The following is a 17,909-nucleotide window of genomic DNA, read 5'->3' on the forward strand; positions in this document are numbered from 1 at the left end:
TCCATCACAGTTGTCATAAAGCTTTAAAAGCAAACTTCCCATGGAATTTTAGTAACATATGTTCGAAACAGGGAGAATAAAGTTAGATCTTAGATTTAATCCTCAGAGGGGAGAATCTTTCTCCACCTTCTCTACAGGTTTAATTACAGTAAAAGGTGACAAATATCTGCTGGGATGGGCTCCAGCAACCCCCGTGACCTGCAAAAGCAGAGGAAGTGGAAAGGAAAATGAATGAATGAATGAATGAATGAATGAATGAATATCATGACTCCTTCCACAAATTATTTCTTGTTGTTGGAGACGTAGATCACTTGTGTTCCATTCACATTAGAGCTGGAAGAAGGATGCTTTTAACACCTTTATAAACTGGTAATAAGTTGTTGGGGGACAAAAAATCCCTCCCCAATTCAAACATGCTTCAAGGTCAGAAAGACATTCATTCATTCATTCGTTCATTCGTTCACCTTCCACCGCTTCATCCGCTGTAGTGGGTCGCGGGGTGCTGTAGCCTATCCCAGCTGACTGAAGGCATGAGGCGGGGGAAACTCCAGGCAAAATGCTTTTACATCTAAACCTTATATTTAAACAGGTTAAATAAATGATGACTGGTAGAGATGATCAATCTTTTTATAACATTAAAAACAAAGAAGTGATCAAACATTTGAAAATACTAGAGAAGTTTTACGTAAGAAACCAAATCAAATTAGAAAAAAACTAATTATTTGTTTCATGTGCTCCAGTGAATCAGCTCAAGTTGATGGCTGTATTATCCTTGTGGACATTAAACTAAATGCATATTTGTGGTTTCCAACCAATGAACATTTAATGTGACTTTTAATAAAAGGACATTCAAACAGTACTGCATTCATTTTTAAAAAGTAAAATAGAAACTCAAATTTACATCAGTGTAGTTTCAGGGTTTCTATATGCATAATCAATGAAAAATATTCAGTTAGTTTGTGTTACTCTTTAGAAGTTTGTTGATAGATTTCCTGCTCATTTAAAATAAACCTCAGGAAGAAAAATAGATTCTAAATAATAATAATTGCTCTCTTTTAAGGTTTTTAAATGAGTGAAATGTAAAAAAAAAAAAAAATCAAACCTGCTTAGATCTTAGTGTGTCTTTTCTCTAGGATACAGGTGCATCTCAAAATATGAGATTTTCATGGAAAAGTTCATCACTTTATTCCAGTAAGGGAAAACATATATTCTAGACTTATTACATGAAAAATAAAACGCTTCAGACATTTAAAAAAATATATTTTAATAATTATTTCTTTCAACTAAAAAAAAAGAAGTAACATTTCAAATTTTAAGAATATTTCATGGTAAGTTGGAGTAAAGCCTTAGGAGAATTGTCAAGCAAAGTCGATTCAGGAACTACCTGGGCAGGACTGATCATTACTCAGTGGTCCAAAGTCTTCTTTCTAGGTCACATTAAATTATTTGTCTGAACGATACAGCACAGTCATATCACTGACCATGATGTGACTATACTGTATTGGTTGTCCAACTCCCCAGATCTGAACCCCATAGAAAAATCTGTGAGGTATTGTCAAGAGGAAGATGAGAGACTGAACAGATACAGGTGAGATGAAGGTCGCTATCAAAGCCACCGGGCCTTCCATGACACCTCAGCACCAGAACAGGATGGTAGCCTGTGTGTCATTGATGCAGTAATTCATTCAAAAGGGGAATCAAACAAGTATTGAGTGCATAAATAAACATTTTTTAGTTTATTTTTTCCCATATTTTATAAACCTGATCATCTTACATTTTAAGATACCAAATTTAATTTGATTTTCATGAGATATAAGAAACGATTCTGCATAAAAGACTTGAAATATTTTAATTTAATAAATGTAATAAATCTTCACTATTTGAATCAAATGAGGGGCACCTGCTCCACACTGCTCTGATCAGGGCCACATCTATGAGGGGGTCAGGGGGGGGGGGCCCTCAGTCATCCTATTAACATCCTATTCCTATAAGTCTCCACTGCAATCAAACAGACCAGCGAAGAGTAAAACAGAACAATTGCAGGGTGTGTGTGGAGGGTGGGGTCTCATTCTGTGCACCAACCTAATTACTAGAGGAGAGGGAAACAGTAATTAGCAGCAAGTCTCACCTCATTAATCACAAAGGACTCCTTCGCTCTATTTATATCTGATTAATGGCTTACTTAAGCAGGGAGAGATATTTATGCTCCTATTAATTGTGCGTCGCTTGTATCTGCTCTGCTCATTGCTGCTTGTCACACCCCCGACCAACACACACACACACACACAACAATGCAAACCCAGACAAACCGGCGTTTCTCCCGCCTCATCTCATTACAGGCTACTACTTACTGAGTTGCTCAGCCAAAGCTGGTAAAGACTATCATTTGTCTCATACCTGACTGGCATCTCAGTCATAATTAGCCTATTAGCCCGTATCCCCCTGTCTACCATTTCAACGCTGCAGGATGCCAGAATTTATTTATTTTTTTTGCCTCTTTTTGGGTAGTTTGAGGGTTTAACTTCACCAAAGTGGAAGTAAGGAATCGGCAGAATGTGGATCTTTGATTATGAAGTGGTTCAGCGTGTGCTATAAGGTGAATTTGTGCTGGCCTTGCCTTCTAATGTGTCCAACTCTTTGCTTGAAATAATTTAATCTACTCGTCTCTGTCTTTGCCACAGATTATTATTTAGGAACTTGCGATGGGAATGTATCACCTCAGAATGCCGTCTTTATTTGAAGGAATGAAGTCAGATGGGGCATCTGATAAAATCTTCTGCGCTGCGCTGAATATTTATGGTTCTGGCAGGATTGGTGAGTCTTTGAGGATACTGGAAACGTCTTCAGAAGAGTGACAAGTTGTGAGAAAATACCTGCCAGTTTTCCACATTTTGGCTTAAACTTATTTTTGAGAAAGTAGAAGCTTTTCTTTCACTTACAGAAAAAGGCGTATTTGACCAAAAGTCCAAACAGGAAGTGAGAATATGGGATCCGATGTCAAAATGGTAGTTTGTTCTGAAGTTTTTGGCAGGTGTTGTGGGAAATTGTCTTTGGCTTTAGAAAATTGTGTTAAAAAGAAGATATAAACAAGTAACAAGACAGGACAGAGCTGCAGGGATACTGTATCAACATACCAAATGATTTAAATATTAAAATAATATAATTTAAAGATCATACACTTCACACCTAACACTGTAATTGCATTTGGCAAAAAGGAGTAGCGCTATTCTTACATTGTGTTCATTCTAATAGCCCCTCTTTCACGTTTAAAGTGCTAAAAGCTTAGCTGCGGTGGTTATGTGATGCAAAATTGAAACAGTCACCTAAGAAATTGATCCACGTCTGTTGGGACACGACTACCCCCTAATCAGACACTGTTAGGGCAGATCTATAACCAGAACCCCCTTTCCCTTCCTACTGGGGAATCTGATAATCAGGTTTCTCCAAATGAAATTGTTCCCTAAGAAATGTTCCCTAAGAAAGTGTTTTGCACTGATCCGATGTCCCTTGGATATATTAGCTGCCATTGAAATCAAAAAGATGCGCTAAGCTCTGAAAAGTCAGGCCAATCTTGGTACTACTTAATATTTCTAATGTTTTCATAGTGAGCTGATCATCCACAGAATCATATGGTCAGTGCTATTTGTGACAAGAAAATGTGATCAAGTCCGTCCAAAACTTCCGGTGGAACGTTACGTCAGGTCGTTTCTGGAGGGCCACACAAAACCAGTTTTGTATCTCAGCGCCGTACGTTTGGTAGATGAAGAAAGGAGAGTTTCCATCAACATGAGGAGGAGTGAAGACAGACTAGATGTGTTCTCGGGGGTGAACTGTGTTTCTAAGGATGTAAAAGCCCTTATAGGAGAGGTTGGAGGTGAAGCTGACAGTTTGTATAGTGATATATCTCAGCCCACACCACACACCAGAGAATGAAGGCCTCTATCCCTGCCTGTCTGCTCATGGAGCTCAGAAAGAGACATGGACAAAAAGAAAAAAAATAAAATAGAAACATCTGTTAATAAATGAGCCTCTGATGGCAGCATTGTGTCAATGCTCCTTCTTTCCTCTCTCCTTCCTTCCTGCTATCTATCCTGCATTCCAGCACAGCTTTGGCGAGCTTCAGTGGTGGGAAGAGAGGCATAGTGGGAGAGGATCAAACAGCTAAACGAGGGGCTAAAGATACTGGGGGCAGATTAGCGCCACTTCCCACAATGCCGACAGCTGCTCATAACCACACTGGGCCTAAAGGTAGCTGCCGTCTGCTGCCCATAATACAATAGGAGGGGAGGATCAGCATGCGCGCTGGAAAACATGTGTTATCATCACAAAGGGATTGTCAGCTTCAAACGCCTTACATCCCTCCGCCATCCCTCAGGATCAAACAGGCTGTTGGCTGAGCGGTTAGCTCTCCAGTCTAGTCACATCCCTATTCTCCACTCCTCACTCTCCTTCCTTCGCTCTTTCTTTCTTTCTTTCTTTCTTTCTTTTTCGCCCCCTCTTTTCCTTTCTCCTCCTCAGCGGGGCCTAATCTCGGTCCCTGTTATCCTCAAAGCCATCGTTGTTCATAAAGCGCTCCTGACGACGCTGTCGGACAAATAATCGAGACAATCACTTTTGTGTGGAGTTTGTCTCTCTCTCCCTCCCCACCACCACCTCCCCATTCCCTCCCCTTTTAAATGATCAGCAACACAGGATCTTATTGTGGGGCTCTTTTTATATATCTCAAAGCAATACATTGTTTCCCCTGAATTCTCCGACAACCTCAGAGCCATACTCAGCATCATAAATAGAAGAACGTCTGAAAAAAAAAAGAAAGAAAAAAGATAGGGGAGCGCTTTGTTCCTCATTGTGATAGATGAACTCTCTAACTCAATCCAGAGGCTGGAGCTGAATGTATCTGCTGATATGAATGGTGTCACATTATGAGGCAACAATTACAAGAATTAGATGGGGATTGTGCACAGCAAGAAGAAGTCACACTAATCACATCCTCCAACACAGGAGATCTGTTCCATCCATTTCTCTTTTGTCTTTTCTCAGTTGGGAGTGATTTCCTACGCAACACAAATGTAAACACATAAAAATGAAGAAAGAGAAACAATGGCGACGTTATTACGCTCCAATCGTCTATAAATATGCTATTCGCACTCAACCGGGTGACATTTAAATGAACAATTTCCTCAGCGCAAGATCAGCTGAGGGATCGAATTTGCAGTTTATCCTCAATGAAAACATGCGTGTTATTATTATATGGCCTGTTTAAGCTTTAAATGTCATATTTCTGCTCTTTTTTTCTCCCTTCACACAGTCAATCATACATACAGGTCCAGTTTGACCCCAGAGAAATGCTGATGCAGCAGGTTTGGTCTGACCCCGACACACAGCACTTTACATTACTTGTGTTATTTCCACAGATGAATCTCTTTTTTGAGTGGGCATTCAAACATTTGGTATTTTAGAAACTATATTGCACAGATGGACACATTTAACAGATTAAATAAATGCAAATACATTTTTATTTAATCATCTTATCATTTCAAGACTCTTTTTCTTTTCCATTTTCATTTCTCCCCCCCTCCCACCACACATCCATCTATCCATGCATTCATACAGAGATATTTTAACATCTATACCATAAATCACTTTTGCACAAACAGCACTTTAACCTCACACCCAAATATTCAACCCTGACAGAAACGAGAGCTCTCGTCTAACAGTTTGGTTTATCTTCTTTTCGGTTTTTACAGTTGAATTAATTGCTCTTTAAAAAAGAAATAAAAAAATTATTAACAGGAGAAAAAGTTGTCCAGTAGAGATTTATCTAACACTTTTTTTTCCTTCAGTCTGTAGTAAAAACAGAAAAAAAAGGAAAAAAAAAAGTTTTGGCGAAAAATGTTGATGATTGGTGTCTCAATTTTCTTGCCAAACCACATAAAGTCTGTGATTGATGATATGTCTGATGTTGTGATTGAAGGTAACACCTTTTTTGTGAGAAAAAAAAAAAAAAAAAAGAAGAAGAGGAAGAAGAGATGAAGAGATGAAGAGCTGATTCCTCTTGAGACCTTTTTAGCTCCTGGTTTTCTGCTTTGTCCAGTAGATGCCAGCAGTGAACCATTTAAAATGTTCCATCCTGTCTCCCCCTACCCACCCACCCCCCACCCCCCCCCCCCCCCCACACACACACACACGCATAATTCGAGGGCACTCTGCACGGAGCTGCTCTGGAGTTGGAGATGGTACAGATGGCTGGCCTGAACGCAACACTTATCCAGACATTTCACTGTTCGCAGAATGATATCAAAGTCAACTCAAAATGGAGGCTGTGCCATTAACTTGAAACAAATTCTAACACTTCCAACAAAATTGTATTGTGAGGAAAGTCGCCGCAGATTTGGTCAGCGTTCAGCACAGATGTCCCCCCCACTCCTCCCCACCCCGTTCCCTCCTCCCCACCCCCGTGTGTGTGTGTGTGTGTGTGTGTGTGTTTGCCTTAAATAAAATCTAGTGCTCACATCCTCTTAAAAAATTCAGCTGTGGATTTTATGGGGGGGGGGGGTAAATGCTTACAGTTATAATGTTTTAATCCAGATTGCATTCAGACACATTTATTTATTGCAGAGCGTGTGAGTTTAAATTGTGCATCCAAAAAAAAAAAAAGAAAAAAAAAAAGGGCTGAATTCTGTGAAATGTGATGGAATGAGTGAAGCAGCGACATCTAGTTATTATTATCTAGTTATTATTATCATTTACATGCTCCTGTGCGTCAATTTCATAATTCCAGGGGGGGAGGCGGGGGGGGGGGGGGTGGTGAAAACGTTTTCCCTCTATTTTGATTTTTTTCCCCCGACCTTTCCCATCTGCACCACCTTCAGATCCAAAACATCAAATCTCCAACATGTAGGCAGTAATTTAAAGGTTACAGTGCAAACGTCATCGCATTTAATACACGTGGATTAAAATAACCCCACGGACTCCTTTCTCCAAAAATGTGTCCGTCGCTTTTCAAAAAAAAAAAAAGAAGAAAAAAGAAAAAAAAAGAAGTGTTTATTACATTTTGTTGCACTCGTAACCAAGGTTACGTTTATTTTATTTTTTACCATTTCAGCCTGAATGCCCTCTTTCTCCCAGTCATTCATGCGCTGCTTCCCACTCTGATCCGTGGGGGTCCCCCCTGCGCGTCACGTAACATCAACGCATTTTGGGAGCTGAATAGCCGTGACAACACCGGGGGTACCTGCAATTCTCACATCCACCACCCCACCCCCCCACACACACACATACACACACAAAAACATATTTGTCGCTCGTTTCAGAAGTGAAACTCACTCTGAGGTCATCCGTGTGCGTGTTTGGTGACCACAGTTTGCGCGCCAACAATAGGATATCTATGCCTATTTCTGGGAGGGCGGGGCTCCCGGGACCTGACCTCCCCTTGTGATTGGTTGGCTTGCTTTGCTGGGAGAAGTTTACTTTGGAGGGTGCTCTATGTTAGATTTTTCTCTTCCAATTAAATGTGGAATGCAGCTCTCTCGAAGGCCATTTGAAGTGTGCAGTGTTTGCATGCGTGTGTGTGTGTGTGTGTGTGTGTGTGTGTTTGTTTGTCTCCACACAGAGGTCTTTGAGCTGAGACGAGACAACATTCCGAGAGCAGGTAAGATGGGACCTGAACTTGTTGGGTTATTTTTCCACGCTGTCTTCTGTGTTCGTTCGATTCCGTCTACGTTTGCCACCGTGACCCTTAGGAGGAAGCGAGGAGGCTGGGATCGCCAGAGCAGATTATTTTGCGCAAAAATTTCTTCGTATTCTGCGAGGAATTACACTTTTTTTTTTTGTTTTTGCAAATGTTTGTGTGTGTGTGTGTGTGTGTGTGTGTGTGCAGCTCGTGAGTCATGCGGGGCTTCTGGCTCCGTGTTTACTGCTTGTCACAGGTGTCCTTTGTCTGGATGTGATTAGCGCCAGCCTCGAACTTCATGCACAGCAGAAAACACTCCGCACTTTCAAAGAGTCCGTTTTGGACAGAAGACTATTGTTGTGGGTGGCGAGTCAAAGGAAAACGTCACCGATTGCTGGGAACTTTGGTGTGCGGTGCAAACAGAAAAACAGAAAAACACAAATATTAGCACCCGGACTCAAATGTGAAAAGAGAGGTGGAAATAAAAGACAATTTGAACTTAATGAACATGCATTAGTGGCATAGAAGTGCTTTCATCAGACTCCTTTTCAAACGTGTTTTCACATCCCCTCAGATGCAACATCACAGCACCAGTGAATCTGACAGGGAGGAGAGAAAGTCTTTATTTAGACTCAAATGGGTCTCATCTGAAATAATGAATATGTCCTTGAGAAAAACAAAGAGCGCCACAAAAACGGGCTACTCTTCTACAGAGGCACCGGAGATGGCAGATAATTGTTTTCAAGTCTAGCACTGCTCTGTAAATGAGTTTGTTCTGCAGGCAACTAACTGTTTCTTTCCTTCCTTTCATTTCTCTCTCATTTTCACATATACATACATTTTTGATTTTCTTCTCTTTGCCTTTGTATCCTTGTTATCTGGCCTCCATATTTACCCTCTCCCTGGCTCTTGCATCGTCCTCTCTTTCACTTTTTCTCTTAATCTTTCTCCCCCTCTTTTCTCTCAGTTCTACATTCTTTGGAGAGGTGGCTTTTTTTTTCTTCTTTCTTTTTTTTACATCTTGGCTTTACTCGCTGTTCTCTTTCTTTGTTTCGTTTGCGCACTAGGTGACAACAGAAGAATTCTCTATGTCACTATGCGTTGTTCATGGCAAATAGTTTACCTTGACTTCAACAGATTAATCTGGCTGCAGTCCATTCTGCTCTAACTGTGCTCCATAGCAATTGAACATTCTCACAAAGCAGCAATGAATTCTGCTGTAAGCCATTGTGGACAGAAGCAGCTGTGACAGTTGTTCTTTCAGTCGGAATCAAATGATACTCAAGGAGTAGTTTTAAGGAGCCTCTCCCCTTCCTAATCTACAGATTTCTCCTTTAATTTATACAAGTAAGTTTTTACCTTTAAACAAACAGGTAAGGTAATAAAATAAGAAATTAGAAATATTACTGATTCATACATCCTTTCATAACGTTGTGACATTTTGATGGAGAACTAGAAAGGACATGCACAAAAGAAATCCTTCTTTTTGACAGTTGTGTTAAATTCTCCCAGGAGCGACCACTCAAGTTCAAAAGTATATAAAATGTAAAGATAAGAAAATAGAAGGAACCATGAAGGGACTTCAGGTCCCATTCAAAGGGGTTTTTCAATTTCATTCATTCATACATTCATTTTCTTTCGCTGTTGGGGGTCACGGTGAGCTGGAGCCTATCGCAGCTGACTGGGGACATGAGGAAGGGTATACTCTGGGTGTGACGCCAGTGCACCGCGGAGCCACATGCAGACAGACAAACACTCATGAATAAACACACCTACGGGTAATTTGGGACCGGCCACTTCACCAGAAGTGCATGTTTTTGGAGGTGGGAAGGAGCCGGAGAGCCTGGAGAGCACTGACGCAGACACCGGCGAATATGCAAACTCTGCACAGAGCGGGACTCGAACCAGCAACCACTTTACCATGCAGCGACAACACTACCCACTGCACCACCGTGCCGCCCCGTTTTGAAAGTTTTATTCATTAGTTTCTAAGTCTGTTGTTCCACCTGACAGCAGCAGAGATAGATCAATACCGAATGTGACGTCTGCGTCATAGGGAAAGGTGGTGTATTATGTGTGCACATTATAATCTAAAGATTTTAAAAGTCTCATTAATATCTTTTAATTGTGCTATTAAAAAGGAAGTCATTCCACCACATATGTCTTTCAAGGTCAGGCATGTGAGGTCAAGAGGTCACAGAGTGAAATCAAGCACTGTGTAACACTGAAGGTGTTGGTGATCTCCAATTAAGACCTCCAATCATTACTTGTCAAATTCAGCAACCAGGTTTACAGGAAGTGTTTTTAAAAAAAAAATCTATCTAAGTGTTCATACGAGGCATACAGGGAGGGGTGAGTGATAAAACCTTTATACAAGTACATTTTAAATGAATACGACTCACACAGGATTTCATAAAAAATGATATATTATCGAAGGTTAACATCTAATGTATGTTTTTGCCTTACATATATTTCATTCATGCATCGTAGGACATGAAAGACTTTAACCTCCTATTCACTGAAGGGTCAGTGTGGAGTGTGGAAACATTGTGGTTTCAAAGTTCACTAGAGATGGTAAAGTTGATAAAAACATCAATCTATATATTTGTGATAAAAGTTTTAATGGCCCAGCTGATGCTCTGGCAAACACCTGGAAAACTTTGTCGGTCATTAACTTTCAGGAAAAACTCCTTGAGGAAAAAAAATATGATGGGTCAAACAAGGTTATACTGACGGTATACTTTGATTGAAAATATAAATCAAACTCATGAAAGGAACACAGTTTGATTGACAAAGCAGCATAGTTGATGATTAAAATGTCTCCAGCCAAATAGGATTGATTACAGTTGGATTTCCAGAGGAGGAAGTTTTTGTTTAAAGTAGTAATACAGTATCTGATTTGTTTGTGAAGTCATTACAAGTCTCAAACCAGAGCAGAAGCAAACAAATATGAGGCCCTGAACATGTTCCAATAAACATGTTAAAATGAACAACTTGTGAGGAAGCGATTAGATCAGCAGCAGGATATCCTCTTAACAGATTACATCATAATCATATAATATAATAAAATATTCTCATAGTAAATACATGATGCATTTCTTCCAAGTTCTGCGTGGGGACTTTTAATAAATCAATCTGAAAAATTCTGGCAATGCCCAAAATAAGACTGCTTGAAATATTGAATCTAATTCTCAGTTTCCAGACAGTAGTTCTGTAGAGAAGAGAGGACTTCCTCCCTTCCTTCCTTTTCTCCTTCACTTCTTGTTCTCTAGGGTTTTCTATCCCCAGGGTACCACTCTGGGAAGCCCGCAGTCCCTTGAGAACCCTATTAAGCCCTCTCTGACTGGATAATAATGGCTTTCCAATGTCGCCTATTTAGACTGCAAGTTTCCATTAAATCTCACTGTGTCATTACAGTTCATATTCTTAATTATGCAGCAAATGTCCCCAAGGGAATATCATGGAGGCCACTACTCCACAATCTGTCCATATGGCACTTAATTAAAAGTTTTCTTAAGAATAAATTGCATTCAATTCAATTAAAACTGTAATGTCATACCGAAATAATGGGCAAAGCCTCCTACAACGTGGAGCTCAGAACACACACAAAAATATTTTTTCTTTTTTTTTGCAATGTTTGCAATGGGAAAAGTGCATATCTTCCTTCCAAAAAAGCCCTCTAGTAGAAAATATGCAAAAAGCAAATATCACCAAAGCCTCCTACATGCCACCGAGCCCCAGGCAACAAGCGCGCTTGAACACTCAAGCTATTTCTAGATTCCACTCTTGGAATTCACACCATGACAAATGAACCATTGGAGTTTGGAATTCCTATTTATCTGCGGCGCACAGAGGCACTTGATTTGGGGTGTGAAGAATAAAGGAATTATACGGACAAAGCACCAGACGACTTAAAGGATAAATGATAAAAAATAAATAAATAGATTGTGCGTGTGTTTTTCTCCTCTGAAGCCAGAGTTGTTTGTTCATCTGATGGAGGGCGTTTAGGTGGGCGTGTCCTTATCATCTGGATGCTTCTGATCTCGCCAAAGCAAGACCATTTCAAATAAGCGGCATCTGATATATTAAAACGTCCCGTGTCACAGATGTGCTTCCACCAGCCCTGCAGGATTATTTACAGGAAAAAAAAAGAAAAAAAGATGCTACTTTTGAGCAACAAATGCTCTTTCATTTCTTTTTCTCGACCAGCTTGACGCCGCAGTGAGTTCATCTCCGACGCACACCTCGAATAATCACGCTTTTGCTTCAGCCGGCAACTTCTTAACCTCCGCCTGCAGCTCCGAGCGCCATCTCGCACACGGGCGAGCATTGGTTGGGAGTGGAAGAGTCCATTTGGTAAAGTAGGCTGCTGTTCCCTGCACCCCATCTGTTGGGTGTGAGATGCTGACTTCATCTGTTGACGACGCGGCGGTGGCTAGGGAACCAGGGATGAGTTGATTTCCCTCTTTCGCTGGTTGAGCAGTGAAGGGCCCTAAAGCGTAAACAAAGTGTTTTTCTTGTTCTAAACACAGTCTTGGCTCAGCGCTGGCTTGGACTTGGCTGCCACGTGGGTGTGCGTTCATCTATGTGTGTGTGTGTGTGTGTGTGCTGCTCACTCAACCTCACTCTAAAGGCCTGTATGGTGCCTTCCATACAAACACCCCCCAACCAGCAGCCTACAGGTGATTAGAACACACAAACACGCTCAAAAGCACCACACCCACCCTTCGACAACCACACCCACACACATCCCTTACGGACGAGAACGCGCCACGCCGCGTCTGAGTAATCGCACCACTGAATGTCAACGCATTGACGGATACCTCTGAAAGGAAGCGCGCTTAAAAAGATAGAAAAGGTCGGGGGTCAGATCGTTTCATTCCAATCACTGCATGCTGGTATTTCTCATTTGCTGCCTACACACAAATCTTGTCACTCACAGAAAAAACAAAAAAAAACAACAACAGAGGGTTTGGAATCAATCACGCAATTACATTTTCACATAGTTTAGCCGCGTCAAAAAACAACTCTTTATCACTGCAACCATTCACCCTGATGTAACAAGGAAGGCTATTATAGGTGGAGTGGAGGTGGACGATGATAGATTGTCAGAGTTATGTGGCCTCGACCTGCTGTCTGCCCTCTGGAAATGTGTGTGTGTGTGTGTGTGTTTGTGTTTGTGTGCTTTAAAGAGATATCTGGGCAAAGCATTTATTTCAAATGGCCATAAGTATTTCAGCTGCTAAAGGTATAATTGATTTAACTTGCTGACCAGTGTGCAGCCGATGAAATGAAAACCAGAGGGAGGCTGAAAGAGTCTTCGTGAGAGACAGAAGAATGACAGCGAGAGAAAGGAGCATAAATGAATTTGTCCTTTTGCCTGCACAGCAGCCACCGCATACAATAACTCACAATGTGGACTATAGTGAAAACATTTGCTGTCAACAGCCAGTCTGTCTGTTCTAAGCCAGTCCAACAGATGTGTTCTCACCCAAAGACTTATGCAGCTGCTGCCGCTGCCGCTCCTGTGTGTGATTTCTGTTATATGTGTGTTAGCCTGCCTACGTGTGTGTGTGTGTGTACACGGCTGTGTTTACCCCCAGTTCAAGCAGGGTTTATGGGCATAACAGTATGTGTGCCTTCATAACTTTAAAAAAAAAAAAAAAGCATCATAAATAAACTGAAAAGCCCAAATGTGCTCTAGTTAGAGTTGATGTTGATTGGACTACCATATGAACACATTCTTGGACATTGTCCTGGTCCCCTGGGTGGACGCAGGCTCAGTTTGGATTGCTGGACTCTGGATCCTCTCTGCCCCGGGAGAAGCCTTCAAGGGACTGGGGGAGGGGGGGGGGGCATCCTGCGCCCCAGTTTAGCCTCTCATTCTGGTTCAGGGCACCTGGGTGGCTGCCCTAACCCCCAACACCCATCCGTCCACCCCCGGTGGCCAGGACCAAGCCGGCCTCCTTTGTGGAATGTGTGTTTCACCAGTATCCTAAAAGGTAGTCAAGTCAACAAAGATGCTCTTAACCTTTCACCAGGTTTATTTTATTTTATTTTTTTATACGATAATAATAAGAGATAATTTATTAGAAGTAAATATTACGCTATTTTAAGTAAGCTTAATCTTTATTCCCCCCCCAAAAATATGCTATTGGATGCAGTCGTCTATCCCTTCTCTTCTTTTTTTTGTCATAACCAAACTTCACACATGAACTGTAGAGAGATGTAGTCACTTTTACATTTGTTTCCATGGTATAAATTGTTTTAGGTGACAAATACCATGGTGGTCATATGCATCTCACAGGTAAACAATGCAGTTATTTTAAAAAAATTCACATAAACTGACCGATACAACAAAAAAGTCCAGATTACAAAATAATTCAGATGCAGTGTGAAGCGTAAATAACAACATTTACAAAATTAACTGTGTTAACTAACACTGATTCGTTAGTCCATGTTGGAATATCTTGTACACGTGTTCTGACCCTCATCCCAATATTTGTTTGGAAACTTTCCTTTGTTGCACTTTCATTTTCAATTATTTTATTTAACTGTTTACCTGAAAAATGTTCCAATCTGATGTCTTTGATCAATCTGCACCTGGAATATTATTTGTCTCTATTTTCTGCCTTAGATCAATGATTAATCAGTTATTCCCAGAAAGAATCAGATAAAATAAAATATACTTAGGCACCACTGTGGGACAGAATGATATATTTACACGACAGGACTTGACAGTGTCGAGAGACAAGGATTAATTCACAGTCGACTCACATTTTAAGTGTTGGCCCTCTCAGCAAACCCTTAAATACGAAGAACACAGACATCAAATCCACCCATCTGTTGCTGTTAGATCATTCACTCTGCTGTTATTGATCAGAACGCCACCATAAAGTGTGGGAAAAGAAGAAATTACAGCAGCCCTGAAGTTAAAGTTCAGCTAATCTGAATTTCACAGCCAAGAGAAGAATTACATTACTTTCTTTGAACAGTTTTTCATGTTTTCATTCAGAATAGAGTTGTTCTTTCCCCCCCGTGGGTGGATTTATTAATCCATATATGACATATAACTATAAATTATCTTACTCAGTCAAACTGATGAAGTCATATAATCAAGTGTTTCATAGGATTTTTATTACAGTTGGTTTTGTTGAGTTCAATCCATGACATAAACTTTAAAAACCTGTAAAAAGCAACTCCATGAAAAAACAAAAAACAAAAACCAACCAAAGGGAAAAAAATGTGATTAAAGTTTGTGGTGTGTTTTGCGCCGTGAATCATCTCCATAGGCGTCACATTATCACAAGGCAGGAAATGTGCTCCTGTCAACTCTGTGCTCTCTAGACGTGCACGGTGACACTGTTGCACTGAAAAAACTACACACACACACAGCACCCTTATGCATGTGTGTGTGCATATGCATGATTGACACACACACGCACGCATGCACGCATGCACGCACGCACGCACGCACGCACACACACACACACACACACACACACACACACACACACACACACACACACACCAGTCTTTCTTCTTGTCTCATTGGCAGGCTCATATCCCATCTGGTCTCCAGGGGGCGGACAGAGAGATACTTGTCATTGTGGAACATCTCTCTATAGACACACACACACACACACACACACACACACACACACACACACACACACACACACACACACACACACACACACACACACACACACACACACACACACACACACACACACACACACACACATCAATATAAAAACTCACCGACACACATACACTCCCCCCACACAAATGCAGCCCCAACACCCCCCCCCCAAAAAAAGTCCAGTTACATTCTTCTCTGTTAATTGACTGTCATTACAGCTGGAGAGATTAACTCCAGCCCAATCCCTGCTAGATAAAGACTACAGACACAGCGGCCAAACTGGGCTGGGATGACGGTTTGGTGGCGGTGGATGGAAGTGGGCGGAGGGGGTTAATACCACCGCATCTCCTATTTGTTATTGATATTTACAGGCTGTCTCGTCCCTCCCTGGTCGCCTCTGCCCCTCCTCTGCTCATCACCCATAGGGATTAGCGTTAATGGCAGGCTTACGGAGAAAGCGAGCCCCTGTCAAACCAATGTCCCCTCTTTGCCATCTCCCAGATTAGCTGACGCTTTGTGATGGGCCCCCTCTGCAAGACACAAGCCTCCAAGTGGAGGGGAAAGGAAGGAACTTTGTCTAAACTTCTCTTGAAGTGGTGAAAAAAGGAGCTTGAAGCAATGTTTTGTGTGTGTGTGTGTGTGTGTGTGTGTGTGTGTGTGTGTGTGTGTGTGTGTGTGTGTGTGTGTGTGTGTGTGTGTGTGTGTGTGTGTGTGTGTGCGGATCATGGGTATTAAAGCATGGTTGCAGCACATTTGAATTTTTAATACAAAATGATTGCAAAGGCTTAAAACAAATCATGGTGTCATTTTTTTCTCTCCCTACTTTCTAAAAAAGGGTGACACTCCGCCGCTGGAAGCTCTGGATTTAATAGATGCTGATTTGAACTAAAATGGATAAAGTGCTGTAAACCCGTTTCCACTATACTTTTCAAACGTGTGACATTTCAAAATAAAAGTTGGTGTCAGTAGAAGCTCCAGCTTATCAGCTATGTGACTTGCTGGAAAAATAAAAGGCAAGTTTCATTGTTGCAAAGTTTTTCTTTTTTCTCATCCCATCACTCTGATATTTCTTAAATTTTCTTTTTCCCCCCATTGGTCTATTTTCTACCAATTATAATTACAGCAAGGCTCCTTCTGGAATCTCTGTGAGAACAACAGTAAAGGTATAGGAGATGATTTGCAGATTTTTCTTCACAGCAGCTGGACTGTGTCTAATTAAGATATTGTGTTACTATGATCTCCTTAGAAACACTGTGATTATTCTGAGAATAATGGGAGCGCGTGTGTTTCACTAATTGGGTGTTTAGAGATACCATAGCTGACAGGAAGTTACCTATTGTTTTTAAATTGATCTAATTTAAATTGCGTGATAGAATCTTTTTCAGGTACTGTTTTTTTCTTCTCTTCTACCATTTTTGTATTTAGCATCATATAATCATTATATACCAGTACATATTTTTTATCTCAGCATGTAATATTCAAAGGAAAAAAAACATCCAGTATGAGAATTGTAGAATTACCACACACAAATGAAAATTAAGTCAAATTATATCAAATAAAGTAATACAAAATAAAATACAACATTATAAAATAAAATAAAATATTTGCTCTTTAACAACATTTTAGACAAGAATATACATATAACAACATAAAACATAAAATTCTCACAGACATATAATAAAAATCATATTCAGCATAAACAGACTTCAAGGGGAAGCCTGTCTCTTCCCAGCATCAGCAGCTTTAGGAAAAAGATGCGTCTTCTTTCTTGTTGCATTTTTGCCTAATTAATTACCAGCTAATTAATTTTTTTTTTATTTTTACATTTTTTAGATGTTTTATAGGTTGCTAACCTACGCCTAGTTATAACCTAGTTATATTTCCTATTGATAATCAGACACACTTCCTCAGGTAGACAGTGATCTTAATGGCACCTTTTAATTCATCTTTCTCTTCCTGTCTTCACCTGCTTCTCCGATCTCACCCGCCTTCAGTTTTCATTACATTTGAGTCTCTCTACCAGTAGCCTCCTCTTCTCTTCCGTTTCCTTCCCATGCACCTCCTTTCCCCTCCATCTCTCTCCATCCCATCCCTCTCCATCCCTCCATCCTGGCGTTGCCGATGACAGCCGTGCTCTCATGGCATCTGTCTCCTGCTCCCCAGCTTGTCTGTGTGTGATCAGCTCCTCTACAGCTCTCTTCCACACTTTATCTCGTCTTAGAGCTCCTTTTTTTTTTTTTTTTTTTTTTTTTCTTACAGACTGCGCTCAGCTACCTCGCTGCCAACTCACTGTCGCTGTTAACTCACATACCATCTTATGTATTGCCAAAGCAGATTGTGTTTGGAGGGCAAGCAATTAAGGGGGAGGCAAGCGCAAAACTGTAATGTAATTTTGGCTGCAATATTTACAGGGGATAAAGGAAAGGAAGGCAAAAAAAAAAATAAATAAAAAAAAGCCCAGAAGAGGACTTAAGAGGGTCGGACATAGCAGAGTCAACACCGTCAAGAATAATGATTTAGAGCTGAGATTTAGTGGGACGGAATCTGGCACTTTCCTAATTACAGGAGGCCAAATGTCAAGCCTGCTTGCTG

This window comes from Antennarius striatus, chromosome 22 (genome assembly GCF_040054535.1).
Source record: "Antennarius striatus isolate MH-2024 chromosome 22, ASM4005453v1, whole genome shotgun sequence".
Lineage (NCBI taxonomy): Eukaryota > Metazoa > Chordata > Actinopteri > Lophiiformes > Antennariidae > Antennarius > Antennarius striatus.